The 15,857-nt window shown below is 46.2% G+C and overlaps 1 protein-coding gene and 1 pseudogene across 2 annotated transcripts in view; one reads left to right on the top strand and one right to left on the bottom strand.

Annotated features, from left to right (window-relative positions):
* The window catches only part of CES5A (carboxylesterase 5A), a 126,815-nt gene that overhangs the window by 45,948 nt on the left and 65,010 nt on the right, over positions 1 to 15,857 (top strand). The gene's annotated exons all lie outside the window — the stretch shown is intronic.
* On the bottom strand, positions 11,439 to 12,241 carry LOC104664015 (annotated as a pseudogene). The gene has a single exon (XR_748200.2). The product of XR_748200.2 is annotated as a 40S ribosomal protein S6 pseudogene (transcript).

The raw sequence follows: 15,857 nt of genomic DNA, 5'->3' as shown, positions 1-15,857 counted from the left end.
GGCCTCTTCCTGCCCTCCCCTCCACCCCCACCTGCTATTTCTCCTCCAACTCTTCCCTTCCAAGTTTCCCACTAATGTCCAGCTTTTCCCCTCCCCAAACATCTCTTCTTTCTCCTTCCAGTTATCTCCTTTGCCCTCCCTCTTTCTTTTCTCCCTCCTCCCTCTCCACCGCCCTCCACTGCTCTTTTCTCCCCTTTCCCTCCTTTTCCTCCCCCTTCCCTGGCCCAGGATGAAAGCCCTTCTGCAGCCTCCCAGCTGATGAATTATGCATGTCCTTCAGCGGGTGTGCCTGGCATCCAATTAAGGCCTTGGCCAGGGTGATCACTTAGACAGATTAAAATGTAATTCATTGGAGTTGACATTTAAGCCCCAGTGTGAATGGCAATGAGAAGAAGCAAATGCTCTCCCGGTACCTGGTGTGTATTTGGGGGTGGGTGAGGCTCGCAGCTACCTGCACTTGCTTAACTAATTCCAGCCTGGCGTAATATCAACACACACACTGGCCCTCTGATGCACAATGGGACTGGGGAAAGGTCCAATGCAGGCTTTGAGCCAGAGGAAGCTTAAAAGAAAAAAAAGAAAGGACTTTTTTATTTAGAACTAATTTGAGATTTACACAAGAGTAGTGATAATAGCACAGAGAGTTCCCATATGCCTGTCACCGAGCTTTCCCTAATGTTAACATCTTATGTAACCATGGCACAGGGGTCAAAACTAAGAAATTAACGAGGGTACAATACCATTAACGAAACTACTGATGTTTCTCCGATTTCACCCAGTTTCCCACTAGTGTCCTTTTTCTGTTCCAGGATCCAGGCCAGGATCCCACATTCTAAAGCAGCCCTTCAGGATTCTCCAGGGGCAGCAATTTCTCCCTGCTCCCCAGACCAGCAATTCTCAAACTTTAGAGTCCAGAGAGTTATCAGGGATTTTGTTTAAAGGGCATGTCCTTCCTAGACATTCTGATGCAGCAAGTCTTAGATAGAACCCTGGCATATCCTTAGCAAGCATCCCCAGCCAGACACACACTCCCAGATAACTGGTTGGTTTCCGATTTCTTTGTAAGTCAGGTGTCAACTTGTAGATTTCCTTCATCCCCTGGCTTATCCTCAGGAAACAGCAGAATTACCCCCACCCCCCACCTACTACCAGACTCTGGGGAAACTGCTGGGCTAAAACAAAATCCTGATTTTGGAACCACTGGGTCAGACACATCATCTGCCAGGTCAACCTCCCTGGCTAAGTCCTTCTCGAAGAGGGGAGAAAGTGGCATTTACCTGCCAGTCACAGATATATACATATTTTCATTTAATCCAAAGAGATTATCTGTAAGTAGATACTATTTCCCTCATTTTATAGGTGAGGAAACTGAACAAAAGTGATATTAAAGGTAGGGTTGCCAGATTTTGCAAATAAAAATATAGGAGGCCCCGTAAAAGTTGAACTTTAGATAATACAATACTGGAGACGTACTGATATTTTTAAATATTGTCATTTACTAGAAATTCACACTTAACTGGACCTCCTGTATTTTATCTTGCAGCCCTGTTTAAATGATAAGTCTGTGGCTGCAGAGCTAGTAAGTAGGTCCAGATGTGGATCTGACTCTGATGTCTGCAGCACAGGGCACCCTCAATACCTGCCTCAATGCCTGCCTCACCTAGTGAGCTGCAGGCAACATGACATGGGAACTGTGTGGATTTGTTTCCTGCTATATCTCCAAGGCCTGGCACCATATGGCAGTAGATGCTTAATAAATATTTGTTAAATAAATGAATGACTAAATGCATTCATGAGGGGACTCAATACTCTTTTTGAACCAGGGAAGGCTGCAGAGTGATAGTGATTAAACAGAAAGGCTGAGTTGGCGAGGTTGAAACCGCCTTTGCAAAATTGTAACTGAGGAAATTATGACAGTGAAAGAAATCAGATCTAACCGACTCCATCTTGTTTCTAACCTTTAAGCTGTCCTTGTTCATTCCCGGGCATAGGCTGAACTAACTTTGGGAAGGGATTCAGTTCATGATTTGACTTTGAAACAAAATGGATAATAGCCCTTTCCTGAAAAGACCCTCTTCTTGCCTGGGGACCGGTCTGCCTTGGCAGGACTAACAAATCAGCTACTGATTAGAAATTACAGTTTAGGGGTCATGCAGCCTCCGGCTCCAAGAGTCTGAACTTTCCCACATTTCTCCTGCGGATAATGTCACTATTGTGAAACCTAAGATCAGTGCTTGAGAGATTTTGCAGCCCCTGCACTCCATGGATCGGCGGACACCACCCAGACCGGTAATGTGGCTCAGTCAGTTCTGCCATCGCACCCAGAAACACAGACAGCAAGAAAACCTCACTTTGACCCCCGATGATTCCATCTCCAGCCTGACCAATCAGCACTCCCCACTTCCCAAGCTTCTACCTGCCAAATTGTCTTTAAAAACTCTGATCCCCAAATGCTCGGGGAGACTGATTTGAGTAATAATAAAATTCTGGTCTCCCGCACAACCAGCTCTGCATGAATTATTCTTTCTCCATTGCAGTTCCCCTGTCTTGATAAATCTGCTCTGTCTAGGCAGCAGGCAAGGTGAACCCAGGGCACTTACAAGGTGCTGGGTGATAAAACTGCCTGTAGGTATGCAAGAGGAGTTGGAGGTCTGTGGCCTCGTGCCCACACCTGGGGGCTCAGTTCTTGCACACTGAACGATGGCAAAGAGCCCTTTTTCTCTTCACCTCTGAGGGCCTCTGTTTTCTCAAGGGTGAAATGGGATTGTGTCTCTTCTAGTTCTAGGCTTCTGTGAGTCTATGCTTTTTCTTCATTAATCCCACCCTCCAGTAGGTAAAGAATATGGCCAAAGTAGAGGATTTGCTGCTGAACACTACCCATTTACTTCCCAGGTCACTATTTATTCTCCCTCCTCCTCGCCTTTCCCCTGCTCCTTCTCTTCCTCCTTTTCCTTGTCTTCCTCCTTCTCATTCTCCTCTTCCTCCATGTCTTCATCCTCCATCTCATTCTCTTTCTCCTCTTTCTCTTCCTCCTCTACCTCCTTTTCCTATTCCTCGTCCTCCTCCTCCATGACAAGTTTCTGAGTACCCCCTTGGTGCCTGGCCTTGTGTGTTTTTTTCCTCGAATGCTCCCTTCCACCCTAGCAGACAAAATCAGAAGCCCAGAGAGACCCGGCACAGCACAGTTCCTCACAGACAAGGAAAGACGTTGGGAGCGCATTGTATCTTTTAAAATAGACCTGTTGTCGTCGGAATGTATTTTTAGCCATGGGAGAGACTGGCATGCACTCAGTGCCACCATCTGCCAAAGGCAGTTGCTAGGCAACTGACACTGACGACAGCAAGGAGATGACTTCATGGAGGATCTGAGGACCCTGGTGGCCCAATCCCGCTTCCCTGTCTAATGCCTGCGTGCCAACAGTCAGGCCCACGAGAATACACGTTCTTCTCCTTCTGGGAGGGGCGGGGAGTTGATTCAAGGCCTGTGAGCTGACAGCATTGGATGCTGCACAGGTAACAAGGGACACTGAGCCATCACTGTCACCTTGATTAGTAGATTTTCTATTTAGAAACTTCAGATGCAACTGTGGTCTGAGACGGGGGCTCTGAATTCAACTAGACCAAAGAATACACATCCCTCTCCCTGGCAGCCCCATAGGCACTGGTCTGGGTCCGGGTAAGAGCTCTTTGGAGGTAGCTGACTCAGAGGAAGCTTCATAGACAAAGTAGCAGGTCGGTGGCCAGGACCCTGGATTCTGGCCCAGTTCTGCGTTTTGCTCTCTATGTGAGTTGGGTTAGTCTCTTCCCTTTCCTGGCCCTCCCTTTTTGTCACCTTCCAAGTAGGTATACTGCACCAGATAAAATACATTTATGGGAATAAAAAACAGAATAAGCACAGATAGAAAACCCATAAGCCAGATCTGGGTTTGCTCATGTGATACTTCAGGTAAGATACTGAAATTCTCACTACCTTCATCTCTTTATCTGCAAACAATAGTAGTAACACTTTTGTTGTGATGTGAGGATTAAACAAAGCAGCACATGAAAGACATGCACCTTTGTTTTGGCATATTTTGGAGCACAATAAATGGGTGAGTATTATTCAAGGTCTGTAGCAGAGACTGTGTGTTGTCCACCACGATCATTTCTCCTCATCCTTATTAATAGACTTTAAGCTGGGCATGTTTCCAGCCTCCCTTGTAGCTAAATTCTCACCAAAGGCATATGAAAGGAAGGGATGGGGGCAGCTTCTACTTCACTCACTTACAGGAAAATTGTTTTCCTGAGTATCTTCTCTTTTCCTCTCTGTAAGCCAGAGCATAGATATACCTGGGACACAGTCTGACCATGCAGAGCAGTAGGACGTGCGGGGGCTGGGGCAGAGCAACAAGATGGAAGGGACCTGGGGTTGCTCTTGTCTTAGCACAGTTCGTGCACTAAAAAGAGGACTGAGTGAATGTAGTTTGCTTGGGAGGCATGAGCACTGGCAGATGAGTAGGGAGGGGACAAAGAGAAGGAAAAGCAGCCACAGTGTGGATGACAAGAACTTAATCCCATAGGGAGGCTCTGGGAAATTGTGTGAAATAGGCTTTAGGGCAGGCCAGGGAGTGAGGAAGCAGGGGCAGTTTTACCCTGACACCCGTCAGACGCTGGTACCTCCAGTCTTCCACATGGTGTGAGCAGAGTGAATGTTGGCAGCCCAAGGGCAAAGATGCAAGTGATAGCCATGGGCAGCTGAGCCAGAGGGTGCAGAATAGGTATGGGGCACAGAGGGGACGTAGGCACATCTCCTGCAGCATCAGCCATGCTTTGCCAGAAAGAGAAAGAGACTTCCGTGTTCTTGAACCACTGTACATTGAGGATTCCCTGCAGCTTAGCTTTTCCCCTAATTAATTTAATTGCCAAGTGCATGCATATGGAATGCTTTGGTTTTATTCGGTCCCTCCAAGCTCCTGGGCTTTATGTGGTACTCACGGAGTTTATGTTGTGATTGAGGAGACAAGGTTAATGCTGAGAAGCAGCAGTGTCTCAAAAGAGTGTGCAATCAAATGGTTAATGGTGTTTCTAGGGCTCAGGGAGCAAGTGGCATAGGCCCTCAAGGAAGGGGCAGATGAGTGTGGACCAGCATAGTCAGAGAAGGCTTCCTGGAAGAGGTGGACTGAAGTGGACCTTTATCTGCTGGAGAGGACTGGGAGCACTGGAGTGAAAGGCATCCTTGCTGAGCCATGGAATAGCTCCTTCTGTCAGGTGTGGGGTAAGCAGGTACCTTGGCTTCTTTGATGGCAGAGTGGACTTAGGCCAGTGGCTGTTGGAGGTGGCTGCATGATGCATTTAGAGGAGTGGGCTGCAGGATGCCTCTTAGCTGTGAGTGATCTGGAGGAGGGGGTGTGGCTACAGGGCACATCGCCATTGCTCTCCGTGTCCTGAGGTGAGGAGGCTAATGGCAGGTGCCGCTTGTCACACACCTGATATTGCCAGTGTCCAGATGGCATGTCAAGCTCACTGAGGCTGAGACCTGCCCAGCACTCAGGGAGCAGAGGTGAAGGTCCTAGAGTGAACTCTGCGGCTGGATGACCAACTCAGGCTGGGCACTCATGCAAGCAATGTGTCTAACGGGCTTAGCAGACTGTAAGCACTCACACCATCTTGGAAGGCAGGGCTGGGGGCTCCTTAGGGACCATCTGGTCCAGATCACTCATTTTGAGGATGGAGGCATGGAGCCCAGAGAAGGTAATGAACTTGTCCAAGGCCAGCAGAGATAACCAAAGTTCAGATTTCCTAACTTTCCCAGGCAGCCAGTGTAGCGGACATAGAGCTAGATGCGGCCACAGACCTCAGATCTTCTGCCATTCACCTGTGGGTCATTCACTTTACCCACTGGCCCCTTTTTCTTATTCATGGTAGCTCAGAACTCAAGAGAGGGCGAGATCAGGTTCCTCTGCCTCCAGGCATGTGTGTGTGCCTGTGTGTGTGTGTGCACGTGCACACACACATGTGCTCAACCCATGGTAATTAAAGCCTTCTCCTTTCCTTCAAATATCCATGGTTCCTCTCTGCCACCTCTCTGTTCTACCCCAATGTAGAACACAGTTCTCCTTGGTGACTAACTGCAGTCATTCCTGCTTTGCTTTTGGTTTGATTTGTTTCAACCTCTAGGCACAGTTTGGTTTTGCTGATGAATCTGAGGAGCGGGTTGAAATTAGCAGATTAACTTTTATCCTCATTCTGTGTCCAATTTCAGTGGGAAAGAGGGTGCAGGAAAGACTCTAGCCCTCCATTTTCTCAACAATGAATTGAGGACAAGTGGAAAGGCGTGAGGAAATTCACCCAGGCTTCCCAAGTTCCCAGTCCTCCCAGCTCTCGAGGGAAAGTGGAGGGCAGTGTCTCTCAGAGGTAAGGAGGCTGTACAGCCTTACTCAAACCAAGGCAAATGAAAACTGCCCTTTTGTGGGCTTGTTATAAATCCCATCACTTCTCTCACTCCTCACATCTACAAATGTGGAACATTCATTCCCTGTTCTAGATTCTCTCTGCATATTATTCTCTTTGAGAAAATATGAACAGCTTCTTTTGTTCTCTTTGGGGAATTTTTGTCTGGAATGGAGAGAAATGAGGAAGAAGGGTTCAGCCCTCAGCCCCTGAGAAGGGGAGCCTCTCTGGAGCTGGTACTAAGTGACCATGCCCACTGCAGGTGGAGAAGTCGAGAGGCCTCCACGGGACACCCAATCTATTTGGGGAATCAGGCCTACAAGTCAAGGTACTTATGGACAATACAAGACATAAGATGAACTAAACTGCGAGAACTGCGGGTCATCTCAAACATACAGGTAGCAAGAAGGGAAAGATTAGTGTGGACTATCACAGAGAAGACACTATGGGGGCCAGGAGCAGTGGCTCACGCTTGTAATCCTAGCACTTTGGAAGGCTGAGGTGGGTGGATCACCTGAGGTTGGGAGTTCAAGACCAGCTTGACCAACATGGAGAAATCCTGTCTCTACTAAAAATATAAAGTTAGCCAGGCGTAGAGACACATGCCTGTAATCCCAGCTACTTGGGAGGCTGAGGCAGGAGTATCCCTTGAACCTGAGAGGTGGAGGTTGCGGTGAGCTGAGATTGCTCCATTGTGCTCCAACCTGGGCAACAAGAGTGAAACTTCATCTCAAAAACAAACAAACAAACAAAAAACTGAGAAGACACTATAGGACAAGAAGCCTGCAGTGGGATGCTGACAGATGGGATTGGGTAGGATAAGAGGAACAGGAAGAGGAGGCTCCGGTGTTCAAGGAGGAAGAGTGAAGAAATCAGAAGCCCTAAGATGTGAAGGAGTAGAAATGAAGCTGGAGAGTTAGGCTGATTTAAGGGGTGTATGGATGGGGGCTGCGGGGGAGCAAACTGATAAAGAATCAGACAGAGCAGGGGGAGGAGGAGATGGTTCTTCAATACTGAGGCGAGACAAGAGACTAGTACATACTCTGATAGCCTAGGAGGGCTTCCGGGGACAGTGGCACATCCATAGCCATTTTCTAACAGTTTTGAGAGAGGTGAGTGGGAATGGAGGGATCCAGTGAGTGGGACAGAAAGAGGGAAGATGGGCAGTTTCCTGTGGAACAGATCTGCTGTGCATCTCAATTCCCAGGAGCCCTGGAGATTTCCTCGTTAATTCCACAGACCCGCTCATCAGGCACAAGAAGGGACAGTGACAGGGGCTTAGTGGTGAGGAGACTTGTCCTGTCAGGTTGAGCTCAACTCTCCGTACTCTCCCCCAAGAAGTCTGGGATGAGTGAGTTGGCCTTGCCACCTGCTATGGGGGGCTCACTTGAGAATAATGGGGGTGTCCTCTCTGACTATGCTGGTCCACACTTATCTGCCCCTTCCCTGAGGGCCTATGTCACTTGCTCCCTGAGCCCCAGGAGCATGATTAACCATTTGATTGCATGCTGCTTGGAGACACTTCTGCTTCTTAGCATTAACTTTTTCTCCTCAACCACACATTACCTCTATGAGTATCACACGATGTCTGGGAACTTGGAGGCACCGAATAAATCCAAAACCTTTCATATGCATAGCACTTGGCAATTAAATTAGTTAGGGGGAAAGCTAAGCTGCAGAGAATCCTCAGTATACAGTGGCTTCAAGATCGTGGAAGTCCATTTCCCTTTCTGACAAAACGTGGCTGATGCTGCAGGAGCTGGATCCTTTGTCCCTTTCTGACAAAACGTGGCTGATGCCAAGGAGCTGGCTTCTTTGCATCAAGTCCAATGCTCTTCTGTCTGCTGGAGTTTCATTCAGAAACAGAGAATCCCTTATTGCACATGGGATGAAGTTTCTCATTTCTTCCCATAGCACTTGAAGCTCTCAATCACTTGGCCTTGGTCTAAAGTCCTGTTCTTATTTCTCATTAGTATCTTATCATCGTCGTCAACATCATTATCAGCAGCAGCACCAAATAAAATTAACTAGCTTAATTGAGCAACTATCTATGCCAGGAACTGTTTTGAGCATTAGATGTGTAATAACTTTTTAAGCTTTACAACAACCCTATGGGCAGAGACTATTCCTCCCCATTTCATGAAAGAGGAAACTGAGGTACAGAGAAACAAACTAGCCTGAGGTCTCCCAGCTAGCACGTGGTGGGACAGTGGATGCATCTGACCCAGAACTTCTTGCTGTGCCTCAAGCACACCATGCTGGCTCAGGACTCGCAGCTTTTAGCCAAACTGGTCCCCCTGTCTACCTCTTAGCTTCTTACCTACCTGCTGAGCAGCTGCATAAGACCTGCCTGCAAGGTCTGTCTTAAAAACACCTCTGCTGGAAATCTTCTCCAGCTCCCCTGGGAAGCCCCTCTCTCTGGACTCCCCAGCACACTCCAATTCTGGTACCCAGCATATCACACTGCTGGTGTTCATTCACATGCCCGTGGCTTCCCTCAAAGGAAGAAATCACCCTTTTTCTATTTTTGCACTCTTTTAAATAAACATTTAATTGACATGAAGGAACTACATTGTCAACTTCAAGGCTTTTTTCTCCCTCCCTGCAAGGTCTGGTGTGGGGCAAGGATTTGATAAGTATTCACTGAATGGAGACATTTTTCTGCCCCGGCTTGGCTCCTCTGTGACCACTCTGTTCCCAACTCTTTGCTGACTGGGAGAATCCAGACATCTCGTACAGCTGCAGCTCCGTGTGGCCCACTTTGGCTGGAATTCAAGTAGTAATTACAGAAAAATGAGTATTATCACAAACCGCATCAATCAACATCCGTCTCCTCAAATGCTCTCACCAGGAAACAGGGACGATCTCAGTCAGACATTGTCTTATTTCAGCCTGAATGTCTTTCTGGTGACCAGAGAATGTGTGCACCTTGGAGGGACACCAGTGTTGATCATCTGTAACAGAGTCTGTAGGACGTACTGCTTGTCCAGTTTGAGGCTGCAGGTCCCTGGAGACGGACAGACCTGAATTCAAATCCCATCTGTCACTTTCTCTCTCTGTGGATTTGCACAAGGAGCTTAACTTCTCTGAGTCTTATTGTTATAGGTGATGTGGGGACAGTAATACTTCCTGAGAGTGTTGTGATGATTAAATGACGTTGCATATCTAAAGTGTACAAAGATTTCCTAGGTGATTAAAAAAATAAAAGCATCCTTTTCCTCCCACTTCTCAATTAATCATTGTATTCTTTGTTCTCCATTGGGGGTATAGTTTTGTAATCACGAGGACTTTGCGTCAGCAGCTTGATGCTAAGGCCCAACTTTATCTACGTGCTTTGCAGAGCTCAGAAGAACCAGGACAGAATTTTCCTGGAGAAACTGGGGCTTGCTCTGGGCATGGGAGGAAGAATCACGTTAAAAATCAGATTTAGGGCCAGGTGCAGTGGCTCATGCCTGCAATCCCAGCACTTTGGGAGGCTGAGGTAGGCAGATCACGAGGTCAGGAGTTTGAGACCAGCCTGACCAACATGGTGAAACCCTGTTTCTGCTAAAAATACAAAAGTTAGCCGGGCATGGTGGCATGTGCCTGTAATCCCAGCTACTCAGGAGGCTGAGGTAGGAGAATCGCTTGAACTCAGGAGGCGGAGGTTGTAGTGAGCTGACATCGTGCCACCTCACTCCAGCCTGGGCAACAGAGCGAGACTCCATCTCAAAAAAAAAAAAAAAAAAAAATTCAGATTTAAAGATATTCTGGGGAGTGCCAGGATAACCTGGATAAAAGGAGAAAAGCAACTGGGAAATAGAGGACCCCTAGCCATAAAACTCCCCACACTTTATAATACCAATGTAGAAACCATCCATGCTTAGTCTGCCAAGGAAGTTGTCTGTGTGATAAAGCCTGGATGCAGAGCCTGGGAAACATCATGGATGGGAAGGGCAGGACTTTGCTGCTGTAAGAAGTCTGGGGAGAAGAACTTCTGCCCTGGGCCACTAGCACATTTAGCAACCTTCCAAAATTTAAAGAAAATTTATGAAACTTGAGACTCAAGTAGCCATGTGCCTCCATTTGCATGGATGGAGCCTGGGTATGGTGGATTTTGGATGATTTTTGTCAATCTATTCAATTCAATTTAATAAAAATATCCTGATACCCTTTTTGGGTAAGACATAGCGCTAGGAGTTGGGCATCCGGGAGAGAACAAGACAAGTTGACACTCTGTGTTGCTTGCAGTCTTCTAGACTGATATAGGGGGAGGTATGGATTAGAAACATAGGGTACTGACCCCTAGCCGGTGGTAAGGGGAGGCCCAACCTAAGACTAGAAAGATGAGAGTGTCTGGTGCCATTATGCTGTGCCAGGTGGGTCTATTTCCTCCACTTATTATTTACTTTGTCACTTATTAGCTGTGCTACTATAGGCAAATCACTGAATTTTTCTGAGCTTGTTTCCTTTTTTGTATAATGGAACTACTATTAAAAACTTCCCATTTGAAATAGGTTTTGTGAAGATTAAGAGAGACAATGAGTATAACATATTTATGCAGTGCCTGTGTAATCACTGGACAGGTGGTGGAGGTAACGATAGTAGAGATTTGACCCTGAGAGGTCCAGGAGTGGAGGAATTAGGATCTCAGAGTGAATCTATAGTTGGTGCCTTATTATCTGCCTTCCTTTGGCCTTCTCAGACTTTCTATGAAGCTCACAAATTCTCCTTCCCTCTGCCATCAAATCCTGGCTATTTCTACACTTAAGTTCAATTCTGCCCCGATCCTGGTACTCCTCCCTGACAGGTGCAGAAAGAAAGAGATTCACAGAGAATGAACACGAGCACAATTATATTTCATTTCTAGCCTTGGCTTTGGTCCCAAATCCCAATGAAACCACAGTGAGTTGAACTGCATCTCTTTCGTGATCATGTCAATTCTTCATCTCTACAGAGAAATTAAAGTCCAGGAACCTCCTTTTCCTCATTTTATTTTATTTTATTTTATTTTATTTTATTTTATTTTATTTTTTCCGAGTCTGATCTTATTTATTTGTTACTCAAAAAGGTATTTCTGACTGGATTCAGACTTAGAAGTAGAAGCTCGCAGAGAGGAAAGTCTGCGTCTCTTCGCAATTTGTTCCTGGCGCTTCTCCTTAGCCTCCTTCATTCTTTTGGCCAAAAGTTTAGCATATTCTGCAGCCTCTTCCTTGTTTTTCTTAGTACGCTGCTTCTTCAGAGCAATACGCCGCCGTTTGTGCTGCAAGACACGTGGAGTAACAAGACGCTGAATCTTGGGTGCTTTGGTCCTAGGTTTCTTACCTTCTTTGTTTAAGGGCTTTCTCACAACATACTGGCGGACGTCATCTTCTTTAGAGAGATTGAAAAGTTTGCGGATTCTGCTAGCTCTTTTGGGGCCCAGGTGGCGAGGCACTGTAGTATCAGTCAGTCCAGGAATATCCTTCTCTCCTTTTTTTACAATAACCAAGTTGAGAACGCTCAGATTGGCATCCACAATGCAACCACGAACTGATTTTCTCTTTCTTTCTCCCGTTCTCCTTGGTCTGTAACAGGAATGCCCCTTACTCAGCAGCAGGCGGACACGGCCATGGGTCAAGACACCCTGCTTCATGGGGAAACCTTGTTTGTCGTTCCCACCACTGATTCGGACCACATAACCCTTCCATTCTTCACCCAGAGCGTCAGCAGCAACTTCTGTGGCCATACGCTTCTCATAAAAAGTACGAAGTTTGCGTTCATCGTCCACTTCAATGAGTTTCTGGCAGCCAGTGGCTGGGAAGGAGATGTTCAGCTTCATCTTCAAGCAGCTGAACTCATTTTATTTTTATTTTCCTCAGTCCCAGACATGAGAAGTCTTTCTCTGGAGCATCCAAGTATAGTCTGATTTCCCTATTTAACAGGGCTATGTTGTTAAAATCATCTCACTATGAGTAAAGATTTTCTATTTCTCCTCATTTTTTCTGTTAGTCTTTGCTTTATGCATTTTGAAGATATGTTATTAGGTGCCTACAAGTTAATGATTGTAATAACTTCTTGCAATTTTTTCCCCATCTGGTTGTAAATATTTCCCTTTCCCCCCACCTTACAACACAGGGCTTTATACCATAGGGGAAGAGTTGCAATCGAAATCCCTCTCAACTAGACAATTTCTTTGATGGCTCTATGAATGATTTGATTTAAGACAGTTAATTTTCCAGGTCTTGCAATTTCTGATGTAAAAGGTCTGTAAAGAGGATCAGAGCTAGAAAGACCCCAGTAAGATCTCAAACTGCTGAGAGAGTAAAATTGCAGAGAAGTCCACCTGATAACCCTGCTCAGCAGTGCTTCTCCCTCACTGTCCTTTATTTTTACTATTTCTCTTATTTCTTCCTTATTAGTCTCTGAGAGCTTACGAAGCAGTTGGACTGCCATTATATCCCTGTGGATTGGAAAAATGATAATCCCCTTTTTATAAGTGAGAAAACTGAAGACCAGAGAGGTTGGTGTGACTTGCCTAGGCCTCCTCACTCAAAAATACTCATAATAGCAGAAACAAGACCAGAACTCATTTATCTTGCCCCAAACCACTGCACAATGACAATTTTCTGCACTCAATTCCTTTGTTTCTTTTTTTCTTTGTAAGTAGTTTGTTAAAAACAAATGTTGATTGAACCTCTTTCTGGTTTCATGTACTGTGCTAGGCATGACCTTTTATGAGGCAGTTATGGCTCCTGCCCCCTCGGATCTCATATTCTGGTGTAGAAAGCATGTTGACACCTGCACACAGGTGCACTGGTGAGCATCACACCAGGAGTGCCCTGTTTCTCCCCAACTCAAAGGCAGTATCTTTGGATGTAGGAGTTGTGTCCTTTTATTGTTTTCTCTGCATCCCTTTAGACTAACGAGTCCTGGTCTAGAACTCTGTGACCAAAGGGATCTCAGTTCAGACTGATGCCTAGCAGAGGTGAAATGGCCATTCCCCCAGTCAGAATTATAACATGTGCAGTTGGTTTCTGTTGCCCCTCTTCCTTATTCTGTCTATCTTTCTTTCCTCTCTCTCTCCTATCTTTCTTCTGATCTCTGCTACTTCCATATTGACCTGGATTCTCCAGTCTGGCAAACTCATCCCCTCATCTGAGGGTCTTGTACTTCACCACCCCACGTCTTCCTCCAGGCACGTGTGTTGTAAGGAAGGAGTCACCAATGGTGGCATCTCAGGCAACAGCTGTGAGACAGAAATTCGGATGATGACCTTCATGTCTTCCTATATATAAATCAAGAGGCATAAGATTATATCTGACAGGGACTGCACTTTTGTGTCTTCTGAGTTTCCTTCAAAATTCCCTGGACTCAGGACTCTGACAGCTGCAAAAGATGCCTCGAATAACTACTCCTTCCTGAGTATCTTCTGGGGAAGAATTTGAATAAACAATGATTTCACAGGATGTAGGTCAGGACATGGAGAAGAATCCAAAGTGGTCTTCTCTCCCACGTTCCTCCCACAGGCACATCATTAGGATGTCAGTCCTGATGGTCAGGAAGTGGTAAACAGTGAAGACACTGGGCCATCTCTTCCCACCAGATGGTGGGGATGGCCATCTTTGGGACTTGACCAAACTGGACTGAAGTTGTCACATAAGAAAAATTACTGCTACCCATTCCATGCTCCATGGATCACAGCCTCCTCAAATGCAGTCATCATTAAAGTAAATGTTCACATTTCTCATCCCCTGCTGCCGGCTGCCCTGGCCTGCCAGAGGATGAAGTTTCTGCTTCATTCTATAAACAGAGCAGAGGACATGGAAAATCTTTGGTGGCTTTCAGCAGAAGGATCAAAGCAGTATTCAGCAGCCAAACACACAGTCAAAAAGGCTGAGATCCAAGAGGAAGGATTTGATTTGAGGGTAAATTCTCCTGTTCCTCATTACAGTCCTCACCAAGGCTGCGATCCTTCCATGTTAAAAGGAACAAGGATGAGGAATTTTGGCTGCTGCTGGCTGCTAAAGCCACGTGCTAACAGACAGACAATCCCAGCACAGCTGCAATGTAATTGTAAGCCTCAAAATTAAAATAAAACCCATTGATATATAAGAGGAAAAGAGGAACAACACCAGTGGGGTCAGAAAAAATATTTGCAAGGGCCCTTGGATTGGCCTAAATCCTGCATATAAAATGAGAGGTGTAAGTGTTTGCCATGGAAGCCTTCAGAGGGAAGCTGGGGGAATTCAGGCCTTGGCAGGTGATTCCAGTCCTCCACTATGGCTGGTGCTCAGTGCACCAGGGAATATAAATGCCACCTTGATAAATAGAAAATCTGGGGAGGCCAGAGCCAAGGATACGGCACAGTTTGTAAGAGGAAGGCTTTCTTGCCAGGATGGAGAATTTGCTTCCCAAACTGTATGGTTGGGCAACTTTGTGTATTTTTTGCTGAGGGACTTTAACTTTATAGTGTGAAGCTTTAAAAACAAAACAAACATCTTTTAATAAGATGCCTACAAGGTATGTGCTAGCTGGCTTTATTTCCCTTCCTTTCTGGGAAAGGGCCTGTATTAGTTTGTTTTCACGCTGCTAATAAAGATGTACCTGAGCCTGGGTAATTTATAAAGCAAATAGGTTTAATTGACTCATAGTTCTGCATGGCTGGGGAGGCCTCACAATCATGGTAGAAGGTGAATGAATGGCAAAGTCACGCGTCTTACATGGCAGCAGTCAAGAGAGAGTGTGCAGGGGAACCCCCCTTTATAAAACCATCAGATCTTGTGAGACTTAGTCACTATCGTGAGAACAGCACGGGAAAGACCCATCCACACGATTCAATTACCTTCCACCAGGCCACTCCCATGACACATGGGAATTATGGGAGCTACAATTCAAGAGAGATTTGGGTGGGGACACAGTTATACTATATCAGGGCCCTGGTGTAGATATGAGAGAGGTGGGCAACTCTCCTTCTGACTCACATAAACCACTTCCTCTGTGCTTCAGTTTCCCTATCACACAATGAGGATGCGGGGTGGAATAAGCACTTTCCACGTGTGCTTTATAGACAAGTGTTTGAATAAAACTTGGGCAAGGTACTGAGTGGATGAGATTTAAGTGTCCTGGTACTAAAAGGAGTGTGAGTGAGTTGAATACTGTGTAAGCTGGCAGGTCCAACTGCCTACCGCTCCCTGGCTTTTGGCTGCAGAGCAAGAGCAAGCTCGACTCTTGTTCCTCACCACAGATCTGCGTGGTGCACTTGCTTTTTTCCCCCTGGACAAGCACCAGGGGCCTTCTCAGCCCTGACAAGCAGAGCTTTGCTGTAGGCTGTGGGTCTTCAGCCCCTGAAAGTGGCTGTGGCATCGCAATTTCATTTTTCCTGGAAGACAAGTTCCCCTCCTCTCTTTCAGGTCCCTGCACAGGCTTTACTATGGGATTCCCTGGACGCATTCTTTTAGAGTGAAAGG

Source organism: Rhinopithecus roxellana, chromosome 20 (assembly GCF_007565055.1).
Source record: "Rhinopithecus roxellana isolate Shanxi Qingling chromosome 20, ASM756505v1, whole genome shotgun sequence".
Taxonomy (NCBI): domain Eukaryota; kingdom Metazoa; phylum Chordata; class Mammalia; order Primates; family Cercopithecidae; genus Rhinopithecus; species Rhinopithecus roxellana.
This window is presented reverse-complemented; position numbering and strand designations above follow the sequence as displayed.